Raw genomic sequence first — 15,126 nt, 5'->3', positions numbered from 1 at the left:
TCTCGTTTTGCCAATTTTAAGAGCACTTAGCAGTAATGGACCAAAACAATTTAGAGTCATTATTTTTGGCAGCCTCATTTAATGATTTCTTTTTTTAACATTGAGTCTTATCCTTTTTTCAATGTTAACTGGCCTCTGTATTTTCACGCACAAAGATATATAAATGTTAGTTCGCTGACAAGAAGCGATCAGTGTATTTCAAGTCAATTTCCCTTCTAGCAGTCAGCAAAAAAAGAAAAAAACTGGTGGTTTCGCATGGACTGCATTTGCATTTTTTTTTTTTTTTTTTTATAGAAATGAATCTCTGTTCACAATTTTTCTTTCCAAGTTAGCTCCTCTGGATATGTTACCAGAAGTTCAAGTTTTAAATATTGAGATACAAAAATACTGTTTCGAAAATATTGCCAACTAAAGAATCAAACTCAGCATATATAAGTATGAGTTTACCATCTTAATTCCAAATATAAGTGCCTTGATGATATAACTGTATTCAAGATATGTAGTTGTGAGGTTAAGAATATTAAATCTTACTGACCAAGATGTACTTTACCGTATTGTGTTTGTCACAATTTGTGCTACAATATTCTTGTAGTATGATATTTGTATAGTCGATATTCTGACGTAAAACTCTCGATGTTCAAGGAGTAGAAACACACACGCTTGGCCAGGTGTAATAAGGTCTCTTATCGCAGCGCAACCCATTCCTGCATGTGTTAGACTGTGGCCATGGCATTCTTTGTGCAGCGCTGGATGCAGTAACCTTGTGCTCCACATGGAGGCTCTGCACATCATCACTCTACCCAAAGCCTCACACATTACCTCCCGTCCCTCCCTCGCCTTCCTTTTAACCAATGAGGCCTCCCGCCTCCCCCCTAGACCCTCCCTTCCCCTTTCAAAACCCCCCCCCACCCTTATCCCCTCCTGTTCTTTTGTCTAGCCCACACTAGACGTATCTCTTTCCCTTTTCTTACCTGCACGGCGGGGCCTGGAGGTCGTCGAAGGAGGCACTCCTCGGGACGCGGAGCTCCGCGAGGAGTGCTACGGCTGGGTCGCGTCTTGAACGAGCAGCATGGCTGCTAGAGATGCGTGTACTGGGGGCCGGCTGACAGGGTCAGCCGGCCCTCTGTGGCTGGGGCGTTGGTTTCCGGGTTTCCGCGCCGCGGAGCCGCGAGGAACCGAGGAACTTCGATTTTGTGTTGCTTTTCAGGTAGGACGGGCGTTCTGCCCGTGGTTTTTATGAAATGTTACAAGGAGGTTGACCTTTTTAGGGATTGGTGGAGCCCTGTTGGGGGAGGACCGGGGTCCTTTATATAGGGTAGTTTTTTGGAATGGAAGTCAGTGTTTTTTAATGGTTTACCATGCCTAAAGCTCCAGCAAAGAGACGTAGGATTGTCTCTTCTTCCTCCTCGGAGGAGGGAGGTGAGGATAGCATTGCTCTTCCTGAGAACCCACAGGTACCTGACAGGGGTACTCCCCTCATGTCTAGAGAGGAAGTGCAGGATATGATTGAGGTAGCTGTTACCAGGGCACTGCAAGCTGGCGTGGCCAGGTCTGCTCAGCCTAAGCGTGCGCACTCATCGGTAGCAGCAAGGAAATCCTCATCAGAGAGTGAGGATGAGGCCCCATCAACGTCATCTGGGGGGAAATATGTTTCCAGAGAAGAAATGTGGGAAGTGATGGCACATGTTCGGGACAATTTGGGTTTCCCAGTGTTTCAACCTACAACCTCGGATTCTCATTTATTTCCTCAATATCAGACGCCTTCAAAGTTTGCCATGCCTTTCCAGGGACCTGTGAAGGATATGGTGTTTCGTGAGTGGAAGGATGTGGAGAAGGCTCAAGTTCCACGATTCCTTCAGAAACTTTACTTACTTGAGGGTGAGGAGGTTTTGCCTCCTTCAATACGCCTGGACTCTATTTTGGCTACTCTAATTGGCAAAACGGCTGTCAATCCGGAGGATTGTGTGCCTACGGATGCCACAGACCGTAAAGTAGATTCGGGTCTTAAGAGGGCTTTTGCTGCGGAGAATCTGGCGCTGAAGGCAGGGATTTATTCTGCTTATGCGTCACAGTCATTGGTTCAAGACTTTGATAAACTGGTGGTAGCTGTACAGGAAGGGGCGGAATGTTCAGAGCTCCTGGCTGGTATGGAGCAGCAGGCCAGATTGTTAGCTGATGTGTCTTCTGATGTGGTCCGTACTTCGGCTCTGGCTTCTGGGTCTTTGATTGGGGCTCGTAGGTCCCTCTGGTTGGTTCCTGGAAGGCTGATCCAGGGAAGAAGGCGGCCTTGTTGAGACTGCCGTTTGAAGGCCGTAACCTGTTTGGAGAGCAATTGCCGTCCATGCTTTCCAAGGCATTTAAGGAGAGGAAGCATGCCTTACCTTATAAAGGGGGTTCTTCTTCGGGTAAAGGGTGGAAGAAGCATTCCAGATCTTCTCCTACTAGGGATGCTAAATCCTTTTCATTTAGGAAACGACGTTTTCAGCCGCGTTTTTTGCCTAAGAAGTCTGCTCCTGCGACCCGGGGTGGTTTCAAGAAGGGGTCCTGACAATCACTGTGGGCCTGGCAGAGGGCCGGTTGGGGGAAGACTGAGTCACTTTCTTTCAGCTTGGGAGGACAGTGTAAACGATCATTGGGTAATAGACATTGTGACCAATGTTTATGTCATAGATTTTGTTGTGGTTCCTCCAGATTCAGGGGTACGTCCCACACCTCTGCCTTCAGAGGGGTCACGGAGAAGAGCATTGTTGAACGGAGTGCGAGACTTACTGGTCAAAGGGGCCATTTCCCGCATTCCGCTAGACGAACGGGGTCAGGGCACTTATTCGGTCTTGTTTCTTGTACAGAAAGTTTCAGGGGGATTTCGACCTGTGCTCAATCTAAAGGAGGTGAATACCTGGATCAGGACAGTGCATTTCCGCATGCTGTCCATTCAGACTATTTTCCCATTGGTCAGACAAGGGGACTTTCTGGTGTCACTGGATCTGCAGGATGCTTACCTACACGTGCCTGTGGCAAGATCCTCTCAAAAGTTCCTGAGGTTTGCTGTGGGTCAGGACCATTTTCAGTTTTGCGTTCTGCCTTTCGGTCTAAAATCTTCTCGGCTTTTCACAAAAGTGCTGGCTCCTCTAGTGGCTTTGCTTCATTCAGAAGGGGTGTTTCTGCATCCTTATCTAGACGACATTTTGATTCATGCCCATTCACGAGACCTTTTGCAGAGGCAGGTGGCCCAAGTTCTGGGGGTCCTGCAAACCCACAGGTTTTTGATCAATTGGGAGAAATCAGACTTAGTGCCGTCCCAGGATCTGGTTTTTCTAGGGGCTCGGTTTCAGACTCTTCTAGGGTTGGTGACTGTGTCAGAAAAAAGGTTGGGTGTACTCCAGGCTTTGGTAAAGAAGGTATTGTTACTGTCTGCTCCCCGAGCTCTTCTATGGTTGCGTCTGCAGGGTCATTTGGCGTCGGTGATATTTCTGGTTCCTTGGGCACGTTTCCATCTACTGTGCTTGATGACATGGTTCTTGAGAAGGTGGGCTCCAGGGTCCGGTTCTCTGAAGGACAGGGTTCCAGGGTCCGGATTGATTCGCAGAGAGTTGCAATGGTGGTTGGATGCAGACCACCTGAGGGTAGGGGTGTCTTTATCGCCTCTGAGACCCGTGGTGGTGACGACGGATGCCAGCCTCTCCGGTTGGGGGGCATGGATGGGGTCAGCTCAGATTCAGGGGTTTTGGTCCCCTCGGGAGGCGAGTCGGTCATCAAATTGGCGCGAATTGCGGGCAATATTCCTGGCTCTGGTCCATTTCCAGGATTCCCTGAGGGGGTTGGCGGTTCTGGTTCGCACAGACAACTTAGTGGCCAAGGCTTATGTCAATCGGCAAGGGGGGACCAGATCGAGGGCTCTGTTCAATCTAGTCAGGGAGATTTTTGTGTGGGCTCAGGAGTGGGTTCCCTCTCTCAGGGCTACGTACATTCGGGGGGTGGTAAATGTTCGGGCGGATCTACTGAGCAGAGTGATTCCTTCCTCTCAACTTTTCTCTCTCCGGAAGCCTCTGTTTCAGCATCTGGTTCGGCTTTGGGGTCTTCCAGTGCTGGATGTGTTTGCGTCAGTAGGGAATGCGAAAGTGGAGCGCTTCTGCTCCCGGTTTCGGTGTCCCCAAGCATGGGAGGTGGACGGGATGTCATGTCCTTGGCCGCAGGGCCTTTTATATGCGTTCCCTCCGTTTCAACTACTCAGGGCGTTTCTGTTACGAGTAAGGGATCTGGGGTCCAGGGTTATCCTAATTGCGCCACTTTGGCCGAGGGCGAATTGGTTCCCATTGTTGAGGCTGATGGCGGAGGGGAGGATGTGGCCTCTGCCTCTTTGTCCTTCTCCCCTGGAGTTTCCCTGCCTCCCATTGGGGTCACTGAGGAGGTTACACTTGACGGCTTGGAAGTTGAACGAAGGGGGTTGACAGGTCTAGGGGTGCCGGTGGCTTTGAGTTCTACCTTGCTGGCTTCAAGGAGACGTTCAACTTTGCTTTCTTATGGTAGACAGTGGAAGGTGTTTTCGTCTTGGTGCTTAAGTCGTGAGTTGGATCCTACCTGCGCTTCTATCTTTGAGGTGATGCAGTTCCTGCAGGACGGTGCTCATTTAGGGTTGTCAGTGGCATCTCTTCGGGTACAGTGGGCGGCTATTCAGGCATTCAGAGGACCGTGGCGTAATCTTCAGGATGAAGGGCGATTGATGCCTAGATTTTTTCAGGGGCTTATTAATTTATTTCCTCGCCCGGTACGTTCTTTTCCTTCATGTGATCTGTCCTTGGTTTTGGATGTGTTGACGGAGGCCCCTTTTGAACCATTGGGGGACTGTGATTTGCGACATCTATCTTTGAAGACGTTCTTTTTGGTCGCCATTACTTCGGCTCGTCGGTTGGGGGAATTGGGGGCATTGGCATGTTCCTTTCCTTTTTGTAAGATTTTTCCCGATAGGGTGGTTCTGGTTCCAGTGCCTTCCTTTATTCCAAAAGTCAATTCTTCATTCCATTCCAGGCAGGAGGTCATCCTTCCTTCATTTTGTCAGAATCCCTCATCAAGGGAGGAGGTCCGTTTGCATTCGTTGGATGTACGTAGGGTTTTGTTGGAATATCTGCGGGTGGTAGCTCCTTTTCGTAAAGGGGATTCACTGTTTGTTAATTTTGGTCCGGCGCGCAAAGGTGAGAAACCTTCCACGCCCTCCTTGAGTCGGTGGGTTCGATCTTTAATTCTGTTGGCCTATTCCTTGAAAGAGGTGGTTCCTCCTCTAGGGATTCAGGGGAGATCTACCAGAGGCATGGCGGCGATGGTGGCAGAGCTTCAGGGGACTTCGGTGGTGGAAATTTGCAGGGCCGCCACTTGGGCTTCTCCTTCGACGTTTGTGCGTCATTATAGGCTGTTGGACTTGGGTAGTTTGGAGTCGGTGTTAGGTCACCGGGTCTTATCCTCTATGAGATAATGTTTGGGGATGTTCTTGGTGCAGGATATCAAATAAAGGTCTTGCAACTCGATGTCCGTCTCCTGTGTGTTTTTCTTGCTATGTCTCATTGGTTAAAAGGAAGGCGAGGGAGGGACGGGAGGTAATGCTTCCATTTTCTTACGATAATGGCATTACTCCTAGTCCTACTCCCTCGCCTTCCTTTTCCGTTCCCTCCCACCCTCCCGGTACGGACTGTCCGAGTTGCAGCTTGGGCTTGGTTTATGTACAGGAGGGGATAAGGGTGGGGGGGGGTTTTGAAAGGGGAAGGGAGGGTCTAGGGGGGAGGCGGGAGGCCTCATTGGTTAAAAGGAAGGCGAGGGAGTAGGACTAGGAGTAATGCCATTATCGTAAGAAAATGGAAGCATAACTGTAATATCTCATTGGGAGCAGCAGTAAGCGGGGCATGATTCGTAACGCTTCACGGTCCTTATGGCTAGCAAGGAATTACAATGTGGGCACTGGACATGGTGATTGAGAAGGGGCCAGCACAATCATTTTAGAACAACAAAAAACACCACTTGGGGCTAGCAGAGAGTTTAGGTTCCACAGTGGTGTTTGATTAGCAAATGCGAAATTGTTTTGTGCATTTGGTCCTATTTGGTTCAGGGTTTGGTTTGCTATTGAATCATATCCTGTAAAACCCAGTAAGTCCTATTTAAAAATGTGTTTGTTCATGGCCCAAGCAGTCCAGATATGGCCTGTAAGGGAAGTTAGCAGTCCCTGGTGAACACAAGTTTCGTTCTTGCCAGGAGGCTTCGGGTGATGAAATCAGCCCAATTCTGAAGGTGAAACTTAGGAGGGGGTAGGGTAGGACTGTTGTGGTTAACAGCACAGAAAACCACTTTCTGTATGGTAATCCACAAAACCATTTAATGGCAAGTATTCCTACCTCCAGGAACTACTGACATTGTTGCTGGTGTCCCAGAGGACAATACTGGTCTATCCACCAAACTTGTAATCTCAACCTATGCCTTTTGCAGTCTTTGCTGAATGATAATATCACACTCAGTATTATCAATACCAATGTTATCAGTTAATCCAGTTTACCATATTACTCAAAGATTCCCAGTCACCCCTATTAGGCCTCATATGAAATGGGGAGTAACATGTAGAAATCGGTATTACTGCAGCAATTCCTGCATGATATTTCGATTTAAGAGCCTTTTTTGTGGGAATGAATTCTATCAGGATTGACATGGTGGAATTGTCTGCTACGTTACCCGCAATAATACCGTGTGTGGTATTATGAAATGAACTGTAAAACCAATGTTGATGGAACTCCAAAAGCATGTTAAGCCACACATGTAATGTGGATATTAGCATGTAGCTGCGGACGGAGTCAGACTGCCTTATTTGGCTGTCATGGCTGCCAGAATACCAAGAAAGACGCTGAGCAGTACATACCAGAAGCATGTGGGTTCAAGAGTGGATGACACAGTTCTGAGCACCTGTTGATACAACCACACATATGTGAGCAAAAAATAGCACAGGTTCGCAGCACGTTCTTGATGCTTAACAAGGCTGTTTCCCCTTCTTCTGCAGACTCATCGTTAGACCCATCTTGGATTGTCAAGTGTCGGTCATGTTCTATTTCAGTACATCATCTATTCAGATCTGAAAACATAACAGCCCGGTGCATAGACTCAGTATAATCTGATGAATATTTATAGTGCATGCTATTTGCATCTCCTCATCTTGAAAACTGTCACTTGTGTCACAATCTTGAGGCGCCGAAGCCTATCAAGTTTAAGTGACTAATGACTGTAACAGGTGGGAGAAGGTTTTATCTCACACTTTGTGAATTCCTCTAAAGTGTCACATCTTCAGTCTTTCGCCAGGCTCTGTGATGCATTGAGAGGACATCTGCACCGCGAGAGCGCACTTTGGTAGGTAGGCGAGAAGAGAGACTATGGCAGGAGAGACCACCCCATCCCTTGGGGAATAAACACTACAGATGTAGCCATACTACGAGGCACAACTACTGCTGCCAAACACATGTGGGTGTGAATGGAAAGATGCATTTAGGTTTGGTACCCGGAGAGAGGAGGCACCCCATTAGCCCGCCATTCAAGGCATATCCTTTATTTAAATACTGTCTAAGCAGTATTTTCCTCAATAGTCTTCAAGATTTGCACCCCCCCTTCCGAAAATCCTAGAATCCTCCGAAAGTTCTTCTTTCGAGCAGCTACCCACTCTGTACATCTAGTTGTACTCACATCTTAAATTAAGCCATTATCTGAAGCCAAAGAGCTACATTAAAATTACAATTTGCTTTCACGTACAGGTAACATTCTATTGGCTAGTTCAGTAATCTCTTCGTATTAAATTGTCATAAAAAACTTTCGATTCAATGTGCATTGCAGCTTTCTAACCAAGAATCTACTTTTAATATTATGGCACAGGCAAAAAGTTGTTTATATATCAATCCCGCTGGTATCAAATAGTGTCCTAATGTATGTAGCTATTGGTATGTTACAGTTTATTAGGATAAATCTCTTTCACAACTGCTCCAATCATAAAACATCAGTGTATTCCTAGTGCTAACACCATATTAGCTGAATTTCTGCAATACGAGGTACCGAGTAGTCATGGAAAAAGAACTGACAGCTTGTGCAGCCGGGGGGAGCCTGACTCCAGCACCCAGCATACAGTGTGGCAGGTTCTGCCCACGGTGCTCTGAATACGCCATGAGGCGCATAAACTGCGGAGGGCAGCTTGTGCAGCCGGGGGGAGCCTGACTACAGCACCCAGCATACAGTGTGGCAGGATCTGCCCACGGTGCTCTGAATACGCCATGAGGCGCATAAACTGCGGAGGGCAGCTTGTGCAGCCGGGGGGAGCCTGACTACAGCACCCAGCATACAGTGTGGCAGGATCTGCCCACGGTGCTCTGAATACGCCATGAGGCACATAAACTGCGGAGGGCAACCCGCTGTGCGGGAGACAGCTTGTGCAGCCAGGGGGAGCCTGACTTCAGCACCCAGCATACAGTGCAGCAGTAGCCCCCCACCCTGCTCTGAACGCGCTAGGAGGTGCATAAATAGCGGGAGGGTGACCTGGTGTGTGGGCCGTGCCCAGGCAAAGCTTGGGCCAAGGGCAGGTCCATCTGCTCCCATCAGCAGCCGACAGAAGCCAACCCTGCCTTGGTATTCATTTGCAAAGATTCTCACGAGGTGTGCTGTTTTGTTTATTGTTTTTATCATTACCCTGGGCTGCCACGGGTGTTTTTGACTCCTATAAATGGGCAGACCTCTGTTAGAGATGGTGACTCTACCTTCGATGGCTTTATACGGAGGGCAGTATGAACCCTTACTAAGGAGATTGAGAACAGTGCGTTACTTCGGACCTTGTCTCTTGCCCGTGGAACAGGGCTGTGAACAGGGGTCGATCCAGAGTCATTCCCTTGTAGCTCCTTTGGACAGAGCCCTAGATGATAGCACGACAACTAAATGGAAAAGACAAGGCACAAAAAAAATCATTTTTTTAATCCCTCTTACAGTGTTGGGGGCCCTAGGCCCTCATGCTACTGAAATAACATGACGCAGACACTGTAGCATGGTTGTATGAACTGGCCCTTGGCACGTGCGCCCGGCCCTTTTTATTGGGAGGGTCACCTGACTGGTGATGCCTGTGTTGGATGGGTGTGGGATGTGAGTGTAAGGCCAGGCCTCAGCTGAGTGGCTGGTTAAACACTAGAACATGTCCAGCAGGACACTACACCTCTATCGAATTTTGAGGTTGCTAAGAATCAAGCTAGCATCGCTGTCTGTGGTAATCCTCTCCCTCCTAAATCTTGGACTGTCTTTCAAAACGACTTGATCTGATAAGCTCAGTTGGCTAATGAGACCGATTATAAAAAACATTGCTGATATTTAAGATTTTTTGCATAGTAATAGGTCCGCTGGAACGCTGACAAGAGAGACTGGAGAGGCTTTTTTACCCCAGGTTTCACATGCAACTAGTTAAACCAGTCAGTCCCAGGGGGGCTATTATACAAAGGTATCTTGCTCTGGACCTCATATATGTAATACAGACTCTAGGGGAACAGTTGCGATACAGTCAGCAGCCCCACATGTTTCTTGTGTAAACCCTGTTGATGGTGCATTGTTACCATTATCGACTGGGTCAACAGGCGATAAACATTTGAGTCTACATTCTCAATATCCCTAGCTTGGTCAGAAGCTGACCACTTCTCAATCCATTTGTCCAGGAATGATGATGTTGGGGCTGTGGGGGACCCTTTGATAATTAACTTGCCTCCAGCCTATTGCCCTTTATTAGGGACATTATTAACTTTAGGTATCCCAGTTTGGCTGGTGAAGTCTTACCAATCTCAAGGGCAATGATCCCAATATAAAAGAGTATAGTAACAATCCCTCTGGGGTTCTTTTATTGCCACCTACAAAGAAATGAACCATTAGGCCATAGTAGGACCTGTCATGGGTCGAGACTACAAAGCAACCCTTTGTGTGTTTTACCAATAATTATGTCAAATAGGTTCAGGCATTAAGCTCGCTGCAGGATAATGACTGATCAGCCCAAAATGGGGGTTGTCCCCTCAAAAAGAATGGGGAAAGATTTGGGGAGCCCCGATTACTTTCATAGTTAATTGGAATACTAAATGGCTATCTGTACCTGGCACTGAGGATTGGGAGTTATCGAATACAGAGGCCATTAAAATTAATAATGTAGGTAACCCTAGTTACATTGTTCAGTTACCCATGACCATTCCTGCGAGTACCCAAGGTAAGGAAGTAAGGGAATTCTTGAAGTTTGCCACATGGAACATTTGTGGGTTACAGAGAAAGCTGGATATGACAGATTTGCAGCATTTTATTGGGGCTTTTGATATTATTTGTATTCAGGAAATGTGGTGTGTGAATTCATCTTGTGCAGGGCTTCTTTTCACACTTCTTGAGGCGGAGTTCACTCCAATGCGGGGATTGTGAAAGGGTGTTTACAAGTTTTAATATCTAACAAGCTTACTGTCAAAAGCCATACCACTGTGGCCCCCCTACTATGCTTTTGTGGCTGGTTTCAAAGGGGTGCCCCGATGTAGTGCTGATTAATTTCTATAGTAATGTTTTTGATAACTCATGGATCAAAGTGGTATCTGCCGTGGATTTGGGCTTAAAATCTGCTTTATGCCCTATTCGCTCTATTCCTGTCCTGTTTTGGGCAGGAGATTTTAATACACAGCAGCGTTTTCCGGGAGTAGACTATGAGACTATCCTAGTTGGGGGGAGGATGGTATTACACATTTTTGCCACAATGATTATGGGACAGCTTTGAATATGGTAATATGTAGGTATAATCTCCTTATGTGGGATTATAAGGGTGGTCCCAGTGAGGAACAGATGCCGACATTTGTAGGCAGAAATGCCAACTCTAATATAGATCATGTTTTTGATATCGGTTTGTGGTCAGGATTGGTTTGGCATGCCCAATGTTATTCCAACGTTGCTTAGTGATCATTATCCTAATATGTTGCCTCTGTTTTTTCAATATAGCACTTGCGAAGTATCTGCCACTATTTCGAATATCACCCCAATTAGGTCTAATGGTATAAGGGTGAAATGGTCAGGAATTGAGTCAATAGTATTCTGCAAGAAATTATAACTAGGAATTTGGCTGAGGTTATGTATTGTCTGGGATAGGTGGTCGACCACAGAAACCTTTTGACAAGTTTTAATGAAATTACAAGTTATATAATTCCCTGCTTACCAGGATCTCGAAGCCCGATAAAGGTAATAATTGTCATGATTTGACCACTACTGTACCTCAGCATCTGAGCTTTTGAGAGCAGATTTTCACAGCTCTCAGAGGGACTTTATGGCCAATAGGCTTCTTTGTAAATCCTATAAACAGACCTTAGCAGCTAGAAAGAAGTGCTTACAGGATGAGGCCTTGGATAAATTGAAACAGGCTGCAGAAATGAAGGACTCTAAGCTATTTTGGGAGACTGTTTATGCCCCTTTCTTAAAAAACCCTGCATCTCCGGAGTTCAATTCCCTTGTTTCTTGTGTTGCCTGGTAGCCCATTTTTCAGCCATTTTTAAATCAGATCTACTGTATATGTGGGCCTCTCCCTTTGTTATCTTATTTCTCTGAATATTACCATGGATGAGGTCCTTTTTGATCTGAAACCAAGCACAATTGGTAGGGCTCCTGACCCTGACGGAGTCCCTACTTATGCATTTATTGCTGCTAAGGATTTTTGGGCCCCCATCCTGACTATGGTTTTTGATGCAGCAGCCAAACACGAGCTCCCTGCATCTTGGGCGGAGTCAATAATTGTGCCGATATTTAAAAAGGGAGATAAATGTTACCGCCCTATTTCTTCCCTGGACTCTTCTATTAAGTTGGTGAGCAGGATTATTTAATGAGGCTAGAAGATTGGGCACAGGTTAATTCTATTTTATTGGATACCCAGTTCAGCTTTAGGAAGGGCCTAGGTACAGTAGAACAATGTGTTAACCTGGACTTACTGATCAGGAAATATACTAGGGCTAAGCAGGGCTCTTTGTATCTTTGCCTTGTCGATTTAAGCAGTGCATTTGACCTGGTAGATCATTCCATTCTTTGGTCAACTTTATCACCCTTTGGTGCTCCAATGGAGATTGTCTGTTTTTTGGCACGCTTAAATGAGAATCTATTTTCCTGTGTAAGTTTTGGCCCTCAAAGTGAATGTTCCCATTTTTTTAGGGTCGGTAGAGGTATCAGACAGGACTGTGTATTAGCTCCATTCTTGTTTTCGTTGTTTACTTATGATGTGGATGACATCCTACGGGTCTTGTCGGTTGTGCCCCCAGTGTCGCCAGACATTCAATACCTGTATTATTATATGCTAACAATGCTGTGTTGTTGTCTAGGACTCCAGACGGCCTCCAAACGTTAACGCATTCACAGAGTTTATGGCAACCAAAAAGATGGTAATAAATTCATCTAAACCTTATTCTATGCTTTGTGGTGCTCTGTCCCTAAAATGTAGATCATTTTACCTTGGCAATTCCCCCATTCTTAACACAAATGTATTTTGTTATCTAGGATTTGTATTCACTGGCAATTGTATGTGGGAACAGCAGATGCTAAACGCTTAGTTCCAAATGAGTAGGCGTTGCCATGAGGTGTTCAGATTCTCTAATAAACTTGGCGCATGATCTGTTAAGGAAATGGATGAGATTTATAGAGCCAAGAGAGTGTTCGCTGCTACATTTGGGGCTGGATTGTCTGGTTACTCTCATTGTAACCCCCTTCAAGTTGAGGAAAACAGCTTTATAAAGCGCCTTTTAAGCTTACCTACCTCAACTTCCTCCATAATATTTCGTAAGGAGGTTGGCATGCAGTACCTGGAGGATTTGCTGCTTTTCAATCCTCTGCTAAGTTGGCACTACATATGGCTAAGAGAAGAGGCGCATTTTACAAAAAATATTATTTTAGATTGTTTTAACATTGGATTATGTTTCTTCCATTACATTGTTGACCTACAAAAATGCAACTTTTAGGTCTGTTTTTAATATGAACATATGGCATGAGCCAGCCAAAATGATATCCTTGAATAAGAGCTATGTTCAAAAAACCTTTCTCAAATTTAGGTCTGACTACAGACTGAGTAATGAGGCACATAAATCCATGGTTGCTTTTTATATGCCCCGCTATTTAATGGAGGGCTGTCAGATTTATTTAACCTGTGTTAACAATATTCAGCATCGCTGTGTGTTGTCAAGATTTAGGCTAGGATCAGTCCATCATTTGGTTGCATTTCCAAATAGGAAGAGCTGCCCCCCTGACACGTTGCCATGCCTTTGTGATGGGTTGTCAACGCAATGCACTATGCACTTCATGTTATTTTGTGATTTTTATAAGAGCCTCGGATGTTTTTATTTGAAACCACTGTTTTTCAAGTACAAAATCGGGAGCAAAATACAGCACTTGACTTTTTATATGAATTTGGGGATTACAAAGTGTGTTTTAACGTAGCTCTTTACATACTGAAAGCTGTGGGTCGAAGGAAAAGTATTATGTGCTGGGGTTGATTGTATGGTATGATCTCTGTTTTTATGTCTGATTGCCTTGTATATTTTTGTAGTTCTTTTTGTATGCATTTTATCTATGTATTTTAAATGTTTTTATGCTGTGTATTTTGTTTATACTTTTATGGCTGTTTATAAACTTACCGAAATAAAGTTTTGAATCAAATCGAATCCACCTGGAAAAGCAAATGAACGGACACTCGAAGACCAATCAGCTTAGTGAATTTGGTGTTAAAAAACATGACTGCACAAAACAATGGAAGCTTTCTTCTGTCATCCACTTAAAAAAGTGTGTTTTAATGTCTGGTCTTCCCCTACTGCGGCCCTCAAAAGATTGGCCCATTATTTGCTATGGGCCTGGTATGAAGAGGTTAGGCACTCATCAGGGCTATACTGTAGCTTGTTTGAGAAACACCAAAGAAAACATGCAGAATCAGCACGAAAACCACAATTCCCGCATGTTAGTCCCCAAAATCTTAGAATCTCTGCTAATTCCACTTCCCTTGAATTACTGGGACCCCTGGTAATGGAATTCTCAGAGGTGAGGGAATTCAGGGGATTTCAACTAGACACTCACAGGAAGGACCATAGCATATTGTTGGCAAGACCCCACATAAATACAATATTTTCCAGCACAAAGTATTAAATAAAGTCCTCTATTATTGTGATGCACTGTATTGTTATGATTTTATGTAGTGGATGACCCGCTGTTTTCAATAGCCCCTTGACTTATCACCCTGGCTATGGATTAGCCCAAACTGGAGAGTGTTAATATGAGAAATTAGTTCCTGTGACCCTTGGTCTCAATCTGTATCTTTCTGCTTGCACACCTGGCTTCATTCTACTACTTCTTACTGAGAGAGTTTCTCCTCATCAGTCTAGTTTGTCTATATCTTCTATTGTCTATGAACTTTAGTTGGTCAGTGGTTTTTCTGTCACACTCCATGTGCTCACCGCCCCTGACTACAATCTTCTGATTATAAGTTTTCACAACTTGTTACGAGATGGGTAGTCTTGTAAACATTTCTCAACCCATGTGAGTATACATAGATGGTGATGCATGTTGTGCCACTAGGTTTGTCGGTGGTGTGTGATGTGTGTCTTGATGCCATCCAATTACATACAGTATCTTCACTGCTGTAATGGGTTTTTGGATGCATGGTTCCTACTGTCACTTCTAACTGATCTTCTGATGCTTCTGGTAGTGGTAGGCCATCTGTCAATATGACTTTGCAGCACACTCAGGTAGGTATGTCAGGACAGTCCTAGACATCTAGTGAGAAACAGAGGCCCTTGAAATGCATGGGTTCTTCAGCTAATTCTACAACCTTAGTTAATTCTATCCACTATATACTTATGGTTGTGACTAGATGAATCGTGGTGTTGCATGAAATGAATACCATTTTAGATATTTGTATGGAGGGGGATAATGTGGTAGTATGACGGTTGAGTCTAATATTGTGTACCATGGTGTGCTGTGGTGACATTATTGTGTAATGTGATACAGCACGCATGGTGCTGTGTGCTGTGATTGTTACATAATGCATTTTGATGAAGTATTCTATAGTGTTTTGCCATGTTGTATGTGTGTTGTGATGTTGCATTA

General features: G+C 45.2%; 1 protein-coding gene across 2 annotated transcripts in view; it reads right to left on the bottom strand.

Moving 5' to 3' along the window:
• Positions 1-15,126, bottom strand: part of TENM1 (teneurin transmembrane protein 1) — a 1,758,425-nt gene that overhangs the window by 155,771 nt on the left and 1,587,528 nt on the right. The gene's annotated exons all lie outside the window — the stretch shown is intronic.

This window comes from Pleurodeles waltl, chromosome 2_1 (genome assembly GCF_031143425.1).
Source record: "Pleurodeles waltl isolate 20211129_DDA chromosome 2_1, aPleWal1.hap1.20221129, whole genome shotgun sequence".
Lineage (NCBI taxonomy): Eukaryota > Metazoa > Chordata > Amphibia > Caudata > Salamandridae > Pleurodeles > Pleurodeles waltl.
This window is presented reverse-complemented; position numbering and strand designations above follow the sequence as displayed.